The following is a 20758-nucleotide window of genomic DNA, read 5'->3' as shown; positions in this document are numbered from 1 at the left end:
CTTCACCGGAGGCCCGGAGGCCTCTTCCAAGCCCATGTGGCTGTTGGCCGAATTCGTGGTGCCTGTGGGATTGAGAACCTGCGGGGCCTCCCTCCTAGGAACCGCCCATGGTCGGGGCCATGTGACCCTCTCCGAGGCCCTTCACAGAGTGACAGCTTCCTTCTTCAAAATCAACAGAAGAGGGATGCCTGGGGGCTCAGCGGTTGAGCGTCTGCTTTCGGCTCAGGGCGTGATCCGGGGGTCCAGGGATCGTGGATCGCCTCCGGCTCCTTGTGAAGAACCTGCTTCTCCCTCTGCCTGTGTCTCTGTGTCTCTCATGAATAAATAAATAAAATCTTAAAAAAAAAAATCAGCAGAAGAATCTATGTGCTCCTTGTGATTCAGCCAAGAGCCGTTCACGAGGCAGTGTCCCCATGGCAGGAATTCATCCTGGCAGCTCTCCAGGTGGCTCTATGCTTAGTCCTAGAGGAACAGGCCTTCCTGCTCATGAGTATCAACTCCTTGCCTTCCTCGGACAGTGGGATACCATATAAACCACTTCTGTACTATTACAGAAATTTCTGGGCACTGCCATCACCATCTGGGCATTTCTCTGACATCATCTGAGACATTGTGGGTATTTTTAAGTTTCAAGGTCATTTTACATCCTAGGAGTAGCTTCAGTTAAAAATGTCCAATAGGAAGGTAGTAAATATCTCTCAGATTGAAATCCCCTAGTCCAAAGTTTCAGTCGTCCTTACCATAAGCCCCCGTCTACACTCCATGTAGGTAAGACCACGGCATGAAGAATTGTCCCTCCCCACGCTCGGCTTCCACCCTACACCATGTCCGGGCAGGCAGTCCTGCGGGTCCCCGTGTAACATGTTTAATTAATACTGCTCCGAGGGCAGACCTACAGGCCTCCTGTCCTATAACAGTGGGTAAGGGAGCCACCCCCCAGCCAGACGCGGACACCCCCAAGTACCACCAGGTGCCAAACATGAAACCTGTTCAAACACACCCGTTCTTATCCAGACTTTCTCATAATTTCCCATGATTCCACCTGTAGTCTGTATTAGAACTTCATCACCAGGTTGGGTTTTCAAAGCTAAGCAAGGGAAGTGTTCCCTGGCCAGAGAGAATATCCATTTCCATAAAACATTCAGGTAAAGGAGACAGACTTCTTCACATAATACCTGCTAAACACCCCATCTTTCCTGGGCCTATGGACTGGTAACATTTCACATTTTCTCGGTGTAGTTGTAGCCTGAGTCAGGGCTGTACCCGTTGGTTTTGGTACCACCATGTGTGGAGTCCTGTAGCGAGGAGTCCTGGCCATTTTAGTCACTTTCATGCAAAAGGTTTTAGGTCTCCAGTGAGGGGTTGTTTGAATCTTGGGACCCTTACCCTTTTGCCAATCTTCATCCTGATTAATCAGCCTAACTGCTAGAAATTGCCGATCAGATTTCTTATTGTAATCTCTGCCTTCTAGCACTTCAAAATTCTCCTAGCTGGGGTAGAGAAGACTTGTTTGGGGCCCTTTAATGTTTGGGGGGGACCATCTGTGGGGTTTTTGTTCCACCTAACTTTTGGTAGTACTGTGTTAAACTTTTGTTATAACCTCATCAATATCCATTTTGCCTGTTGTTAACAACCATCTAAAGATTTTCACCCCGCCGGGACAACCCTCTTCTCTTTCTGTTTCCTCTCTCATTCCTATCAAATTTTGCTTTATTTACCTTCTTCTTCTTCCTCTTTTTTTAAAGATTTTATTTATTTATTTGAGAGAGAGACAGAGTGTGAGCAGGGGGAGGAGGCAGAGGGAAAAGCAGACTCCCCGATGTGAGCAGGAAGCAGGGAGCCCCGATATTTCAGGGCTCGATCCCAGGACCCTGGAACCCTGACCTGAGCTGAGGGCGGATTCCCAACCTACTGAGCCACCCAGGTGCCCCTGTTTGCCTTATTTCTTAATAACAGTTTAAGAATTTCCACCTTATGGGAAAGAGTCTCTTGACTGTTCCCTCAGCCTCTTCCAGTTCTCTTGTTAATAAACCTAATGTGTTTATTACCATTTGGAAGACCCATGAAGGGAAATGAGACAAGGCTCCCTGGTCTGTAATTTGGTTTTACAACAATAAGGTTACACAGGCCCCACGTGAAAGGGGCCCCCTTAACACAGTATGACCACGACATGGGTCCCAGACACTTCAGTGGGCAGATATTCCAGTCATCATAAAGCAGTCCCACATGCCTTGCACACAAAGCATATCAGCTGCTTTATCTGAGATATTCTGCTTGGCATTTGGCGGGGGTGGGGGGTGGGGGGTGAGGAGGAGTGGCCAGACCCTCCTTTCAGAGTAAACAGACCTTACAGTGGCTTTTACCTGTCCATCTGGCTGGTTGTCCCCTTGGCGGTCACCTACCGTGTGTCTGGATCATACACAATCATCTGTGATTGTTCGCCAGTGATGTGTGGGACCTGAGTCAATTTGAACACACTCTTCCGCTCTGCAGCATTCAGAACCAGGCCACAGAACCCAAATTCATTACCTCATAACCCGTTTTAGTAAAGGTTCTTTGGGAAGCTGATACGGATCCACGAAAAGCACCAATCCCTTCACACCTTATGCCCAGGTTTCAGTAGATTCTTGCTGCTGCCCCCCTCACCACCAACTACCTTCTGGGTGTCTCCACACAATTTTAACATTGGCAGATGGCTGTGAGGCTTGTTGCCAAAGCTCAGATGGACCACAATCTAAGCCTGGTCTACCATGCAGGTCTGACCCAGCACACTTGAGCTATCACAGAGTAAGGGGTTGCAGCCCAGCAGCCACTCTGTGCCTCGAGCGACCACTTGCTGCTGAGAATCAAAGGTCCTTCATCCCTCATCCTTTCATCCTTTCTCTCCCCAAACCACGTTTGCATGAGCCAGGGTCATTCTAGCATCCCATTGCTCTGCCCAAAGGAAGGCTTTGGTCACCAATTCCAATGTGTAGGGAATGGGTGTCCTGGGACTGGGGGTTCTCCACACCAACACCAATTCTTTGACATCAGATCCAAGGAAAATGTCAACTACCTTCATTCTGACCTCAGTCTATACTTTCTAATTGATGAGGTTCTTCTTTCCAGCTTATTTCTTTACTCAGGCCCCAAAGCTAGTGGGCAAAGCATCTCGTGATGGGAACTGAAACTACCTCTTCCGGCAAGAAGGGCTGCCCTGATGCCAGCAAGACCCGGCGCCATTGACCACAGACAGCGATGGCCTGACTTTACTGCCCATCCTCATGTACCCACTGATCTTTGTCCCACGTTCTCTTTAGATAAACCCGGAAGTATTTTGAGCACTTGGGAGACAGCCTTAGATCTCATTAGTCTGCTGTCTTCCCAGTGTTGGTCTCACCAAAATAAATTCTTTTCTTGTTTCACCACCCCTGGTTTCTCTGCCCTTGGATTTTGTCAGTTGGGAGTGGTCAAACCTGGTCTGGTTGGGAACCCTGGAGCCAGGTGCCCTTGCACCTCAGTGCCCTGATAACAAGATCAGCATTTTACAATTTACTGAATGTTGACACGATCTACCTGGAGATCCTATCAGATCCCACAAGTTAAGGGCTCAGTCCTACTAGACTGCCCCCCCCCCCCCCCGTCCTTCCGATGCCAGCCCAAGAACAGGCTGTTATCTGTGGTTCTGATGGACTGGCTATAGATCAGAAGTTCCAACAACCTCCACCTTGAGTTCAAGTAATTTCCCAGAGTGACTCACAGAACTCAGCAACATTTTACTTACTAACTGACTGATTTATATGAAAGGATGAAAATCAGTATCTTTTTACAGTATTCTTTCTACATGATCTTTTTTGTACATTTAAGGATATTTTGATTACATTAAATAAGACTGCTGATTTTGCTACTTTTTTTAAGGGGTCTTCAAGTACGTAAAAACCATACATTATAGGTAGAGGAAAAGTGTTCCTTGATTTTGCATCTGCCCTCTCACACCCAAGCTGTAAACAGTTGACATATTTTGTCTTAAAAGACTTGGTTCAATATATGCTTATTTGTTTTAAAACCTGTATCATCAAACTCTCTCTTTAGATTGAAAATGCTGTTGAATATGACACTTTTGAGGAGAGAGTGTGCTCAGAACATGGACAGGATACGTAGGCCAAGCATGCTAAGCATACCATAAATTCTCTAATTTTACACCTAAAACAAGGAGATGAGGTCACTTAAAAATAAAAACACATATGTAAGACTTAATGTACTCTTGCTTTGTCAAGCTGTTTGCTGTACTTTCTGAGATCATAATGTTATGCTAACTCTGAAAAGTGATGTAATCTGGTAGCGATGCATTAGTTCAAATAAAGGCATTTACATAAAAAAAACAAAACAAAACAAAAAAAAAAACAGGAACAGCCAGATGGAAGAGACACATAGGACAAGGTATGGGAAAAGGGGGTGCAAAGCTTCCATGCTCTCTCAGCCGCTCTTGGAACTTCCAGGTGTTCAACAACCCGGAAGCTCTCAGGAGCTTCCTTTCTTCACTTCTTCAAGCTCTCCTGTCCACTTCATTACTAGGCACGATTGATTAAATCATTGGCCGTCTGTGACTGATTTAACCTCCAGTCCCTCTCCCCTCCCCAGGAATCAGAGTGGGGCAGAAGGTTCCAAACCCTCCAATCACAGAGTGGGTGTTCCCCTGGAAGTCACCCCCACCCTTTGGTGACTTGGCGGTAAAAGTTATCCATCAGCATAACAAAAGACACCCTGATCTCTCACACCACCTAGAAATTCCAAGTGTTTAAAAGCTTTGTGCTGGAAATTGGGGGGAAGCAAGACCAAATATGCATTTCTCATTATAAATCACAATGTCACAGGGACCCATTAGAAAAATTGACAGAGGACAGGATCATGTAAATCACGGAAGAAGAGGCACAAATGACCAACAAATGTGAAAAGGTAATGATGGTCATCTATTAATGTTCATCAAAGAAAGGCAGATCTTTCAATATCTATTTATTGTCAGTTTTAAGTTGGCAAAGATTAAACAGAATGATAAAGCCTCTCGTAGTTAAGGTCTGGAAAATTCAGGCAATTTCCCAGTCTGTCGTTAGGATTGTAAACGCATACAGCTAATCATCAACGCAAAATGAACAAGCCTTTTAGAATCTCTGAAAGAAAGTTTTAATTGGGCCCATGTTAGGACAGCTGCCTGGTGGAAACATGCTCTTCACAGGGAAGCAAGGGCTCCGGGGAAGGAACAGTTTGTACAGAGTTAAATACCTCTTACATCTTGTAAAAACTCAAAAAGATTGTAGATTAGCATATCTTAAAGGAATGCAGGGATTGGGAGCATTGATCCATATCTCAAGGACAAGATGGTTTTCCCTTGGGCTACACGCTAAGAGCAGCCATACGTACACACATGGGTGGGGGGTTGGGGATCAGGCTTGGGCTCTGAACAAAGTTCATATATGATCATGTTGACTTAGAAAGAGACTTACCATGGCTTCCCTTGGAAATCAGGACTTTAGAGAGTTTTTCTCTTGTCATGGGCAGGAAGATTTAAATTGTACCTGTGTTCAGGGCCACCATTTATGCAGATTTTGTCATATTGAGACCACAACTCATCGCCAGAGGGAAGGGTGCAGAAAGCTCTTCCTGGGTGGGATTTGGGGTTACCTTGTGCTCACTTACCAAGTCTGAGAGACCATCCTGTCCTCACCCTATCCTCACACAGTTCCCCGACTATAGTCCCTGCCCTCGGCTCCCCTTGGGTCCTTGGGGGCACAGCCTCAGTGAGAAAAAAAGGCCATTTGAAGGAGCACAAAGAAAATTTTTGCCTTTGGAGAGGAGGCAAAAAGAAAAGTCATTCATTTTACTACCAAAGAACCACTCCTTTAGAAACTATGAGAAATTGTCTGAACTAGGCTACCCTAAGACCAAAGAGAGTCATTTATGTGGATTTCCAATACCTATATATATATATATTTTTTTTCTTTCTGGAGCATTTATCCATATCTCCTATTCCCTTACATTGTGCTTTCAATCTTTTTTTTTTTTTGGATGAAAATTTGACCTGCACAACCTAACCAAATGTAACAAGTTCTCTACCAAATATGCCATCTGGTATTTCCTTAGCTCAGCCACCCTAAACCACTGCTCCAACAGGGAGAGGCTTGGTGTGTTTGCATATCTGGGAACTTGGAGCTTTTCTTCAACTTCTCATTTCTTTTTTCTTGGAAACAGTGCTTATTTAAACTGCATCTAGATAGGAAGTTTCACACAAAACAAAAATGAGCTTTACCTCAGAATCAGTTTTAGATTTTTAGATTTTCTTTTCCCTGAGCCCAATATTCACTCTAAGGGGAAGACTTACAAAAAAAAAAAAAAAAAAAATCAGGGCAGCCCGGGTGGCCCAGCGGTTTAGCGCCGCCTTCGGCCCAGGAGACCTGGGATCGGAGACCCACATCAGGCTCCCTGCATGGAGCCTGCTTCTCCCTCTGCCAGTTTCTCTCTCTCTCTAATAAATAAATATAAAATCTTTAGAAAAAAAAATCAAAGACATGTGGGTCTTGGGTTTTTTCCCAAGAAGCAGAAAAGACTGACATTCTACAGCCCTTCCCTCTGAGCAGGGGGCTGGAAACCCCTATGGATGTAGAGGTTTGTGGATGGGGACTCTGCTGAACTAGACCTTTTAAAGGGGAGGAGCCAGGGGTAACGCCTAATCCTCCAGCTTTTAAAACAAGTCAGAGGGATCCCTGGGTGGCGCAGCGGTTTGGCGCCTGCCTTTGGCCCAGGGCGCGATCCTGGAGACCCGGGATCGAATCCCACGTCGGGCTCCCGGTGCATGGAGCCTGCTTCTCCCTCTGCCTGTGTCTCTGCCTCTCTCTCTCTCTCTGTGTGACTATCATAAATAAACAAAAAAATTAAAAAAAAAAAAGTCAGAGATTGGATTTTCATGGCAAATCTCCTGACAGGTAACATGGGTAGTTGATTAGTATATTTAAAAGCTGTTGTATGAACCAAATGAAATGGTGCAGGAGAAACCCTAGAGATCATCGAATCGGTCGTTTCAGAGATAGGAATCTGAGGTCAGGGGAAGCAATGATTGCCAGGATGATTCCAAGAGTCTATAGACCTACTGACTGGATTCTGGTGTGCTTTTATTACTTGGCATTCAACTGATGGCTCTTTCAAATAAGAAAAACCCATCTAGTTGGGTTAGTTCTTCTCTCTCACCCCCATACCTTTTCTCCCTCCCTCTTCTCCTCCCTCCTTTCTCTCAATTATTCATCCATCCATGCACCAGATTGACTTTCCATTATTTTCTGGACAGTTTTAAATTTGAATTCCTCTGATGCAGGAGACATTCAGGAGAGTGTTTTTAATTCTACTACTTAAGACTTTTGAGGGTATGCTTTTTCATGTATTTTTAATTTATTGCTTGAGACTCAGGAAATTTGTCTTGTAAATCTCCACTGTTTATATTTTGTGGAGGTTTTCTTTGGAGCCAAATATACATGATCAATTTTTATAAAGATTCCAAGTGCAAAATAAAATAATGTTTATTTTTCATTAGTACATGGAATTCTATGTGTGTACTAAATCAGGTTTGTGGACTATAATACTCATATTCTCTATGTCATTTATTTCTGTTTTACTTGATCTGTCAGATTTAGAAGAAGACATATTAGAGTATTTCACTATATAAGTGTGTGTGCACATGCTCTAAATTGAGTCTCATATTTTTAGTAGTTTTTGTTTTATGTACCTTGTAATTATACTGCTGGGAATATAAAAATTTATAACTGCTATATTTTCAACAGACTGTAACTTTTACCATACTGTAGTGTGTCTCAAAATTTTGATGGATGTTTCTGACTTTAAATTCCACTTTGTCTGATGTCAGTATCTCTATCTACCTGCTTTCTTTTTGAGTGTTATATGTTTGATATCTCTTTGTCCATCTCTTCATCCACTTTATTTTCCTTAAGAACGCCATCATTTTAATATAAACTACCCCTTATTATTAAAAAATAAAATAAATAAATAAAAATAAAAATAATAAAATAAAATTAAAAAAATTTAAGCACAGAAAAGTATGAAGAAGAAAGCAATAAATTACCACAAATTCTACTACCTAAGAATAACTGATGATAAGATTTGGCTGACTTTATTCCAGACAGCTCCCTATGCAAGTACAGAATGAAAAATCTAGGGGCGGCTCAGTGCTTGAGCATCTGCCTTCCACTCAGGGCATGACATGATCCTGGGTTCCTGGAATGGAGTGCCACATCAGGCTCCCTGCAGGGAGCCTGCTTCTCCCTCTGCCTATGTCTCTGCCTCTCTGTGTGTCTCTCATGAATAAATTAAAAAAAAAAAAAAAGATCAAGAGAAATAGAGAGCCCAAGACCGAGAAATTAAGACCATTGTAAAAGATGGTATTCTATATGTAACCCATCTAAAAAGATAAATACTGCATTTAATTTTAAATTAATATAATATAAATGCAAGTGTAAATCAAACTTTTTTAGATAAAGGAAGTAAGTTCCTAGAAGAAGCCACTAAATGCAAGGAAATTTAAGAATTTGGAGTCACGGTGGGTTTTTTTTTTTTAAAATGTAAGCTTCTGGGAAGCCCCAGTGGCTTAGTGGTTTAGCGCCACCTTTAGCCCAGGCGAGATCCTAGAGGCCCAGGATCGAGTCCCATGTCGGGCTTCCTGCATGGAGCCTGCTTGTGTCTCTGCCTCTCTCTCTGTGTCTCTCATGAATAAACTAAAAATAATCTTTAAAAAATAAATAAAATGTGAGCTTCTGTGTAGACAGGATTGGTTGATTACTCCTTAGAAGAGATGAAGATATATCCTCCGTGCCCTCCATGCTGCTTCTTCCTCCCTGTCGTGATGCTTAAGTGTCTTTAATTTTGTCAGACTTGACAACATTTGTACTCTGCAGCCATAATTATCTCGGATGTTTAATGGCATTTGTATATGTAAGCGGACTCTGCTTCCCTACCCAGCCCATCTGCACAGCTCTGTGGTTTCAGAATAACAGGCCTCTTTATTTCGACTCGATATTCAATGAGCAAGATTTCACCATCAAGTAGATCTTTCAAAAGGGCTCATAGAGGCTGTATTTTCTAAGTCCTTTCATGTCTGAAACACAAGACCGTGCCTTTATACTTAAGTGCCAGCATGGCCAGGTGGAACCTTGGATCATGCTCTCTTTTCCTTGTAGACGTTTCTCCTTTGTTCTGGCACCGGTTGCTGCTAGAAAGACACCTGAAACCTGTCTTATTTTCTCCTCGTATGGGAATTTCTTTTTGTCCTGAATGTGAAAAATTTATATGCTTTTTCTATTCTAGGTGTAATAGCTTAACCAGAATGTGTCTGAAGTTTTACCGTTACAGCTTTTTCCTATGAAATGGCATGTATTTCCAATCTTGTCGATTCAATATTTATTCTCGTGCTCATATGAGCTCACTTTTTAAATACAGATCTCTCTCTCAAAAAAAATTAATAAATACAGATCTCTCACCCATTTGGAACATATTCTGGTGTACGGAATGAGGGGTGGGCCCGGTGTTATCTTTTTCCTAACAACTATCCTGGTGTTGTTTGAGCCTTTTGAATTTGAAGCGTGGATGGAACATACAGGTGAGCTGCCCACAGGGCCACCATGGAATCAGGCTGGAGGGGCTCTGGACAGAGATCCGCATTTGAGAGACATCACAGTGATGTCCAAAGGAGAAGAGGAATGGGACAGTGTCAGAAATCCAGGGGTAGCTAAATAAAATCAATGACCACTATTCAGGTGAGTGCTCATTGTACAACAGTTTGCCAATGGGAACTTTCCAATTCAAAGACCACAGGGTGCTCAGGGGCACGAGGTCCAGGGTAGCTAATTTGGTGGAAGCAACAAAGCTGTTTAACCTTTCCAGTGACTGGTTATCATCGTGAGGGTTTCTGGACGACAAGGGATTGGTCATTAGCGGTGACCTCTCATCATTTTAGAGAGAGGAAATACATTTGTTGGTTTTTGGTTTTGTTTTTTTAATGATTACCTGGCAATTACCAGAAGTTGCCCAATTTCATTTTTGCTTGTTTTGTGAAAGAAGCTAAATATAGTTTCACTTACGTAGCTTAACTGGTTTCCTCCGCTCCGGGGATTTTTGAGTCGCTGCCCATTCTGTATTCAGCTGTGACATCCCCAGACGGTAGGCTGGGGACAGAACCAACGAAGTGCAGCCTTGCCCTCGTTCCCCTGTATCCAAGGCGAGCAGAAGCATCTCCTGCCCGCTGCTTCTGCCAGGTGAGTGGGCAGGCTCCCAGCAGCCAGGCCACTGAGATCCCCGGTGTCCCCCACGATGGAAGGGTACAGTGGATGTGCCAGTGGCTGCTAAAAGGCATTTAAAACCTGAGAGAATTTAGCACAGAGACAGGTTAATAATGACCACTATAAGGACGGTAAAACGAAGGGGCACCTGGGTGGCTCAGTCACAAGCGTCTGCCTTTGGTTCAGGTCAGCAGGATCCTAGGATTCCCTCAAGGGCCTGCTCCTCCTTCTCCCTCTGCCTTCTCCCCCAGGCCTCCTCCTGTGTGCTCGTTCTCTCTCTCTCTCTTTCTCAAATAAATAAAATCTTAAAAAAAAAAAATTCCCCAGACTCTGGGGCTCCTGGGTAGCACAGTCGGTGGGGCGACCAATTCTTGGTTTTGGGTCAGGCCCCAATCTCGGCCCATGTGGGGCTGTCTGCTTAGGGTGGATTCTGCTTGGGTTTCTCTCTCCTCCTCCCTCTGCCCCTCCTTACCACACTGTCTCTCTCTCCCTGCCCCTCTCTCAGATAAATAAAATAAAATCTTTATAAAAAACAATTCCCCAGAGCAGGGATACCAGGAGCCAGGATTTAAGCAGTTAAATCGATCAAATAAGTTATAAATAAGATTCAAGTTTTACCTTTCTAAGTCTACATTTTGGGAGGATAGTGTGTGCAGTTGTGTTTTGATTTTTCTGAGTCAATGGCACAGGCGCAGCATGATGTCTGAGCAGTCACAGTGTCACTAGGGCCAAAGTGGACACTGGGTATTTTGTATCAGGAGGCAGTGTTGCAGGTGAATTGCCACCTACCTCAGGCCTCTACATGATGTGAGCAATCAGGCAATTTAATAAGAGCCATTTCTATGGAAACAGAAGGAAAACAAAGGTTAATAGTTGGAGCAAAAGCCTAAATAAATTAATATTTTTCCTTTTATAAAGAGAGGGAGCTCCTCTTTGAGGTTGTCCAGAGACCCTCTGGAAAAATCCCCAAATCAGTTCAAGGTCAAAAAGACTTCAGTCAGAATTTGATTTTGGAAAGTCTGTCACAAATATCAAAATATTTAAAACACTTGGTCAAATAAGAGCAGAAGTCGCTGTGAAATAATACCTAGTTATCCATTCTACCAAACTACAATTTAAGATTTTATTTTATTTTTTTTAAGATTTTATTTATTTACTCATGGGACACAGAAAGAGAGAGAGAGAGAGAGGCAGAGACACAGGCAGAGGGAGAAGCAGGCTCCATGTGGGGAGCCGGATGTGGGGCTCGATCCGATCCCGGAACTTCAGGATCACACCCTGGGCGAAGGCGGCGCTAAACTGCTGAGCCACCCGGGGATCCCCCAATTTAAAGATTTTAAAGGCAAATACAGAAAGTAACATACTTGTGAGAAAAAAACACAAAAGCCTTCACTCTTTTCATATTGAAAAGCCTCTGTTTTTCTAAGTAATCAACAACCTGAAAGGGACAATGGGGGGGATCCCTGGGTGGCTTAGAGGTTTAGCGCCTGCCTTTGGCCCAGGGCTGATCCTGGAGTCTTGGAATGGAATCCCACGTCGGGCTCCCTGCATGGAGCCTGCTTCTCCCTCTGCCCCTGTCTCTGCCTTTCCCTCTCTCTGTGTCTCTCATGAATAAATAAATAAATAATCTTAAAAAAAAAAAAAGACAATGGGAAACACAGGACTTATTTTCATAGGACACAGAATTTGTATTTCCTAGGCAGATTACATTAAAGCCTTCCCCTGCAAAGAAAACTTTTTGTAATCTTTTGCTAAGACTAATAATCTAAGAAATTTTGTGATTTTTAACATAGAGAAAATGAAACTCTAGTTTGATACTAGTTTGTATCAATATATTATCAGCTCATTTAAAAAACTCTAATACATAAATTTATCTTATCTTAGCCAGCTTTATCTTTACAGTATAAAATTTCCTTTCTGCAAAACTACAACTTCCTATATCCATTTAGGTTTTGTCTTATTCTTTTCCTTTTTTTATTCTGGAACTAGTCACAAGGTAGGAGGGAGGTAGGCCCCGAACGGTTAATCAAAGGGCCTTGAGAAATGCCATCAGGGAGGATGGGGGAAGAATAGGAGGCAACCCTCCGCTGAACAGAAGAGGGAGGCATTTACTTTGTCCCAGGGAAAGACCCGTCGGGACAAGGGGATAGGTGGGAAATGTAGTCATGCTAGTGAGAGCCTTTCAGTTTAAGTAGGATTTTGCCACATGCTCTGAGCTGAACTGCAAATTCCTATGTTGAAATCCTAACACCCAGGACCTCTGAATGTGACTCTTTGGATATCAAATCTTTAAAGAGGTAATTAAGTTAAAATGAGGTATTAGAGTTGGCCCCAACTGAATATAAGGGATGTCTTGACAAGACGACAAGAGTAGAACACAGGTGCACAGGGCAGGAAGGCCCTGTGAAGACACAGGGCTGCCATCTACAAACCAAGGAGCTCAGGGGAACTGACCCTCCTGATTGTGATCCAAGATCACAATGATGAGAAATAAACATCTGTTGTTTAAAAGCCACCCGGACTGTAGCACTTTATGACGGTGGCCCAGGCAAACCAGGAGGCCATGTCAAGACGTGGGGGAGGATGTACCCTTCAGCAGGCTCAGCTGAAACACAGCTCCAGAGAGCAGAGACCCGATGGTCTATTTGGGGATTTGGCAGTGAGACTCGGGTGCCGGGCCTGTGAGTGGGGGCCAAACGCTACGGGGCCTGAGTCCCAGGAGGTAGGCATGGGATATGGTTATACTTATGCTGTAGAAAGATGGGGAGTGGATCCAAGGTGGTTGGGAAGGGGAGGATATGGACCAGAGAGCACAGTTCTGACATCCAGTCAGTCCTCCCCTGAGTTCATCTTTCAAAACATCTTTTTGAGGGGCACCTGGTGGCTCAGTCAGTTAAGCAACTGACTTTTGATTTTGGCTCAGGTCATGATCTAGAGTTGGAGCCACTTGATGGGCTCCACACTCAGTGTGTCGTCTGCTTGTCCCTCTCCCTCTGCCCGCTTGTACTCTCTCTCAAATAAATAAAATCTTCTTAAAAATAAAATAAAATGTGTTTAAGAAATGCTTTTTGATTTTCCCCTTTTCCACACCTCTACCCCACCCCAGTCTGGGCCTACATCCGCAGGACCTGAATTTTTATCCTCCCATGTAGGCCACCAGGCTCCAGGCACTCTTGCCCTGGTTCTTGAGCTGGGTCACAACATGTTTCTGTTTTGTTTTGTTTGTAAAAATGAATAGTAACAAGAGGAAGATTTTCAGAGGCCGTGAAAGCCAAAACTGACAAGAAAAAATAGTGTAATCTATAATGGGGGAAACCCTTGGGTTAATAAATTTTGGGATACTCGTCTCAAAATTTAATATCATAATAAATTTATTCTGAGTCTTGTGAAAGGATAATCACATCATAACAGCCAAGTTAATTTAAAGAAAGAACATTTGTATATATCAGAAAGAATTCCTTTTATTGCTCCAGGAATAAACACTTGAATCAGTGGCACAAAATAGGAAGTACAGACACAAGCTCATGTGTATACGGGAATTTAACATTTGCTAAAAAAAATACCACTTCAAGTCAGTAGGTAAGGAAATATGATTTGATGGTATGTTAGTTGGTTATCTGTTAGGGAGAACAATTGTAACCATACCTTATACCAGTCACAGAAATAAATGGGAGCTAATTGAAGATCATTTTAAAACACTATAAATACATGAAAAGAAAATATAAACTCTATTGACCATCTCAGGGAAGGGGAATGGTCTTCTCTGCAGGACATGCCCACACGCACACATAGGTTAAGACAAAAGGAAAAGTGGAAAAATCTCATGATTTGATTACGACACAATCCAACACTTGATGTGGCAAATGCACATGTGTGTGTAAGCAAGTAACACTGAGTGAGAGACAGTGAAGGGCAGGTTTGTCTTGAATGACAAGGGAGGAGAGAGATCACCTGGGCTGAGCTGGGGTTGGGAGGCGGTGGGCACGGGAGCTCCAGCCTGAGCGCCACTCTCTGTAAGATGGAGATCATTTCGGGGGCACCTGGGGGGCTCAGTGGTTGAGAGTCTGCTCTGGGTCAGAGCGTGACCCTGGGGTCCCGGGATCGAGTCTTACATCGGGCTCCCCGCAGGGAGCCTGCTTCTCCCTCTGCCTGTGTCTCTGCCTCTCGCTCTGTGTGTCTCTCGTGAATAAACTAATGAAATCTTAAAAAAAAAAAAAAAAGACAAAGATCATTTCTATTCAGATTTCGTTAGTGTTCGCCTGGACCTTCCTTTCCCTCTTCACCTCTGTGGGCCGCCAGTGCTTCCCCGGGGGTGCATATTCTCCCAACGTCATAGCCAATGGAGCGGGGCTCCCGGAGGCTAAGCAACCAGACAGGTGACCTGGTGAGACGCAGTCTGCTAACCCCACAGGGTCGCTCTCAACTGCCGGGGCAGATCCAGGATGGAAAGTGCCCTTGGATCAAGGTGGAGTTCGCACAACCATTGAAGGCACAGTTGCCTGGTGACTGGTCCCAGCCCTGCCTGTCCTGTAACCAAGGGGAGAGGAAACGCGGGCTACGAACCACGCGCCTGGCATCTCCGTGGCTGTGACGCTGGCTGTCTCTCCTGACACCGGGACCTGGGAGCCCGAAGGCCCCTGCAGAGGCCTGCTTCTAACCTGGCCGTTGGCCACTGCCGCGGGGATCCCGGGCTTTCTCCCTCTGCTCTGTCACTGCTCTCGGACCTGAGGGCCTCTGCCATGCAGGTCTGCCCCATGCCCATCCTTTTTTTTTTTTTTTTTTTTTACATTTTTATTTATTTATTCATGAGAGACACACAGAGACAGGCAGAGACACAGGCAGAGGGAGAAGCAGGCTCCCTACAGGGGAGCCCAATGCAGGACTGGATCCCAGGACCCCGGGGTCACGCCCTGAGCTGAAGGCAGACGCTCAACTGCTGAGCCACCCAGGGATCCAAGAAATGGGGTTTAAAATAATGTGCTCTGGTTTGCTGGGACTAGCTTAATTTGTGCCTGTTGTCCTGGCTTCCCTCTTACTCTCAAAAGTGTTCTCATTTGAATAACAAAGCATATGGTCACCTTCCTTAAAAGAATGACCAAAGGCTGCCTGGGAGAGGGAAGAGGTCAGCCAAGGGCAGCCTAGGAGGGTTGGCCTTGGGCTGGCAGGTGGATGGGGGTCAGAGTTTCCATCCCTCCCTCGTGGAAAGAACCAGGTGGACCCCGCCCGGCGCCTCCCTGAGTGCCTGCGGCCTTCCTGCCTGCTCACCAGCGGCTGAGGCTGGCTCCACCCCAGGGGTTCTTACTTTGCTTCGAATGCAGCAGGAAACGGCACACAACAGGGCTCCTGGGAACAGCCAGTCCTCCCTTATGAGACTTTCTCTTTGGCCTTCCCTGGGGTCCTTGTCTCTTCCATCTTGTCTCCCTCTGCCCTGAATTGCTTCAAAGATGAAATAAGACTTTGAAAACCAAATCCAGCCAGCAACGGACTGATGTGTGGCTCTAGATGAGCCAGATGAAGGGAAGTGAGAATAAACAAATGTGAGAGCTGGAGGCTGACAGGGAGGTCCTCTCGGTACTCATATTCAGATATGGAGGTGACGTTCGGTGGGGGGGTCACTAATCGTTCAATGTCCTTTGGTCAAGTGTCCACCATGTGCTGGCTGCTGTTCTCAGCAGGTGCATCTAGTGGTGACGACGGTGGGAGCCTTTGTCCCAGTGGGCCTGAATTTCCGGTGAGGGGACAGGTGAGAGCCACTGCAGGCCAGTTAGGAAGAAAGCTGGCATGGGGGATACATGCCACAGAGACCGTTCATCTGCTGTGTGGTGGCGCAGAGGTCGGGGTCAGGCGGGTGGGACATGGGTCGTCTCCAAGTCCTGGCTGAGACTCCAATAAGGAGAAGCCAGCTGGACAGAGAGGGCAGCATCAGAGGTTTGGGCAGGCGACCTAGGCCATGAGCAACATTGGCCAAATGGTAGCCACGCGGGGCCTGTCCATGTGCTGCTGCAGCTCATGCCATTGGGCCAGGAGGCGGGTCTCGGGTGCTCCCCCACTTTCCAGTGCAGGGGGTGGAGGCGCGGGGAGTGATGAAGTGGGGAGCACATCTGGGCCTTCCTGGTCCCCCGAGTGCGGCCTGGGCCCCACAGGTCAGACACGGGGATATGGATATGGTGTGGCTTTGGGCTTTGCGAACTCACCATGTCAAGCAGGCAGCTCCTAGGGGAGGAGGCTCCAAGCTGGCCTGACCCTGGTTTCCAGGGGGCCCTCCTCGACCTCGCACGGCCTGGTGGGTGCAGGGCGGCACCCTCGGGCCCCAGCGTGCATCACCCATATCCCATCCTCCCCAAGAGCGCATGTGCTGAGATTCCCTCAAAGGAACCCCCCCCCACATATCCCTTGACATGGAGCCGGGCAGTGAGCTCAGGGGGTCCCCACAGATCGCCCTGCGACTTGCAGAGGCACTTACCCTCTCTGGGCCATTTCGAGAACCAGCAAAGGCAACAGTGTTTGTCCTGATGACCATGCACAGCTCCTGCGAGGATCAAATAGAGACGTGCACACGACCACCGGGCCGAGGTAAGGCGGTTTTTCCTTGTCCGGGGACCTGCGGGCATCGGGCCAGTGTTTTCACGGTTTTCGCCACCCCCGCCCCGCCCCTGCCCCCTGGTCCCATTAAAGTTAACTCGGGACTTCCCAGGGGATGATCTTGCTTCTTACCATCCAGAAGCCTGACTGGAGCTTTTCTTGCACTGGCTGATCTGGGGTGTTTTTCCAGAATGTAAGCTGCGCACGAGCTGAAAACAAGGCCACGGTGATCAAAACCGGGGGGCGGGGGGCACCGAATCGGACCCGCCGGGATCGCAGGGGACAAGACCTCAGGAGGCCGATGCCATCCTTGCAAAGCTTCCCTCGCTACTGTGGACAGAGCGACAGAGCGGACCAAACACCTGGCTGTCGGGCGGGGCGAGCGGCTGTCGGGCGGGGCGAGCGGCTGGGGCGCGAGCGGCTGGGGCGAGCGGCGGGGCGCAAGCGGCTGGGGCGCTGGGCGAAACCGTGGCTCCGGCCACAGCCTCCTGGGAAACGCGGCATCTGCTCCCTTTCACCTCGCGCAGGATGAGCGCTGGGAGGGCGAGTTCAGCCCTTAGAGGCTCCAGGGCCCGGAGGCGAGGAGCCATATGCGACGACGTTAGCTGAGCCTCTCCCCAGCTCCCTTTGCTGGGAGCCCCAGCCCTTATCCCACCTCCAGCGCTGCGGGAGGGACGGGGACGCGTCGCTGAGGCGGCGACAACCGCCGGCACGAGCAGGGGTACAGGGTTCCTCGGCGGCCCGGTGAGCAGCGGACTGGGGGCAATGGGGCCGGGCGGCCGGGCTCTGCAGGCACAGGACGGCCTCCGGCTCTAAGGAGCTCGCCCCGGGCCAGAGACCTCTGACCTTCAGGTCAATTGTGGGGGGCGGGGGGCAGGGGCCTCGCCGGAGGAGGGAGGGCTTGGGGTGCCCCCAGGAGGGAGTTTGGGCAGGAAATGGAGGCGGGCGGTGTCCCTCTGGCGGGTGTCAACGGTCTAGGTAACCAGTCGGGCTGCGCCTTCCGGCCCCGCCGCCACACCGTGAGCCGATGTTGTTCCTAATGTGAAAAACCAGGAAGGATAATAATAAAGGTCCCTGCCCCCCAAGGTGGCTGGAGCTTCTAGGGCCTACCAGAGCCAGAGCCTCCCGGAGACCTCAGCGTTAGCGACGATTTGTCAGTCCTTTTGCTCTTTCTCTCTTGCCTTTTTTTGTTTTTTAAGATTTTATTTATTTATTCATGAAAGACCCAGAGAGAGGCAGAGACACAGGCAGAGGGAGAAGCAGGCTCCCTGCGGGGAACCCGATGCGGGACTCGATCCCAGGACTCCGGGATCACGCCCTGGGTCAAAGGGAGATGCCCAACCACTGAGCCACGCAGGCGTCCCTCTCTTTGGCTCTAAAGCTGCCTCCTCAGCTGCCTCAGCCTCAGGTCAGCCCATGCAGGGAGGCTGAGGAGGTGCCACCTTAGAAGTTAGTTCACGACGGGGTCAAGGGGCAATGTGAGGCAAAGGTCTACTTGGCCTCTTCCCAAACTGCTCCAGCTGCCTCTCAGGGACGTCCAGTTGGTCTGGTTTAGGTCACTTGTGGTGCCTGGAGTTTTGTGGTTGAAGAAGCTTTATGGTCAGAGGTGGGGTTGGGGAAGATGGAGCAGTGTCGCCTGGACAGGCTGCTGGAGCCCACAGGCCGAGCCCGGTGGGTTCTCTCCACACACAGGGTGTAGTTTTGGAATGTAGGTGATGTCCAGAGCCGATGGCCAAGAAGGAATTCTTGAGGCATCTTTGGTGCAAAAAGGTGGTTTTCTAAAAGCAGGGGGACAGGACCTGTGGGCGGGAAGGGCCACACTGGGGTTGTGAGGAGCAACTGATTATATTCCTGGAGTTGAGGGAGGTCAGAGGAAAGGTTTTGGTTTTCAAAAGAACTTTCCTGTGCTGAAGAGGGCCTGCAGATACTGGAGGCCTTGCTGTCGTCACCTCAGGCCTGGACATCAAGGCAGTGGGAGCTTGGGGGAACATTACACTGCCTGCCTCCAGTATTTGTCAGCATCTGCAGGTTATATTTGTTTTTCCTTCCCTTAGCTTTTGGGCAGCCCGAAGTGGCCAGTAAGGAATGTCACACCCATCCCATCAGGGAGTGAGGGGGGTCGTGGGGCGCCAGCCTGTGCTCTGTCCTCAGCGTGCCTTCCACTCCCTTTTGTCACACTCTCTCTCCCCCACTCTGGGGTGTCCTTCACTGCCTGGGTGGCCAGTGACCTGGGGAGGTCAGGTGAATGGCCAGAAGGCTCCTCCTGTGACTCTGGATGCTGGGGCGGCCCTGGGCTGAGGTAGGAGGACCCAGAGGGGCCCAAAGGCTCTGTTGACCAAAGCACGCTCTTTTTTAATTTGTTTCTTTCTCTTTTTTTCTTTTTAGATTTTATTTATTTATTCATGAGAGACACAGAGAGAGAGCCAGAGACACAGGCAGAGGGAGAAGCAGCCTCCCTGCAGGGAGCCCGATGTGGGACTCGATCCCAGGTCTCCAGGATCATGCTCTGGGCCAGAGGCAGACATTCGACTCCTTTTCCTCTTTCTTTCTTCTTTCTTTCTTTCTTTCTTTCTTTCTTTCTTTCTTTCTTTCTTCTTTCTTTCTTTCTTTCTCTCTCTCTCTCTTTCTTTCTTTTTCTTTCTTTCCTTATTCATTTACTTGGCAGAGAGTGCACACTCATAAGGAGCACATGCAAAGAGAGAGAGCACGAGTAGGAGGAGGGTGACAGGGAGAGGGACACGCAGGCTCCCCCCCTGAGCAGGGAGCCCAAAGTCTCCACCCCAGAACCCCGGGATCATGGCCTGAGCCAAAGGTAGAGGCTTGGCTGACTGAGCCCCGTAGGCACCCCCGGATTTTCAGGAGGCCCAGAACTCTCCTGCTGAAAGCCTCTGGATTAAGGCCACTGGCATCTGAAACAATATGAGTGGGCACATTGGTGCCCGAGGCAGAGCAGCAGGGAGCACATCAGCCAGGGAGCATCTCAACCTGGGAGCATGTCAGCGGGGAGCATGTCAGCCTCGGAGCACATCAGCCAGGGAGCACATCAGATAGGGAGTACCTCAGCCTGGGAGCTCGTCAGCTGGGGAGCTCATCAGCCAGGGAGCACCACAGCCAGGGAACATGTCATCAGCCTGGGAGCTCGTCAGCCGGGGAGCTCATCAGCCCGCAGGTCAGGCAGGACACACAGTTCTTGCCCCAGAGTGAGAGGTGTTGGCAGCCTAGGAGGACTGAGCTGCTGGAATGGCCTGAGGCCAAGGAGAGACTTTGAGGCCAGCCTGCCATCCCCATGGGGCCATTCTCCGGAGGCTAAGAGTGCAACCCTGTGGGTACAGTGGGGCCCCCTCCTGGGTAGACTGAGGCAGCAGTTCAGACTGTCGTCAGGATCCACAGGTGATTAGGCCTCAGGAAGGACTCTGGCGGTTAACTTCCAGGTTTTCAGGTTCTTTGCTCCCGGAAGCACCCAGGGTCACCCGGGATCAGTGAAGCACCGCAGTGCTGATGAGGATGAGGAGGGAGAGAAGGCTCTGGGCCCTGCAGTCCCAGGTGTCACCCCTCACCCCGTGCCTCTCCGAGGCTGCCCCTCCCCGGTAGTGGCAGCAGGGACTCAGGTTTCCCGAGTGGGTGAGCGATGCCCCAAGGCCCGGCCATCTCTGCTTGGCTCCCTGCCCCCCCCCGCCCCCTACCCTTCCTGCTCCCACACTCCCCATGGCTGCGTCCCTCCCTTGTTTGCCCCACTGGGGCCCGGTCAGGGCTGAGGAAGATGAGGAGCCCACGCAGGACGCATGGCCATCGTCTAACAGCCCCTCGGCCACCACTGAGGGGACCCGCTGCCCCCAGGGGCCTGTGAACTCCCAGTCGATGCC

This window comes from Nyctereutes procyonoides, unplaced genomic scaffold, assembly GCF_905146905.1.
Source record: "Nyctereutes procyonoides isolate TBG_1078 unplaced genomic scaffold, NYPRO_anot_genome, whole genome shotgun sequence".
Lineage (NCBI taxonomy): Eukaryota > Metazoa > Chordata > Mammalia > Carnivora > Canidae > Nyctereutes > Nyctereutes procyonoides.
The sequence above is the reverse complement of the archived record's forward strand: the minus strand, read 5'-3'. Positions refer to the sequence as shown.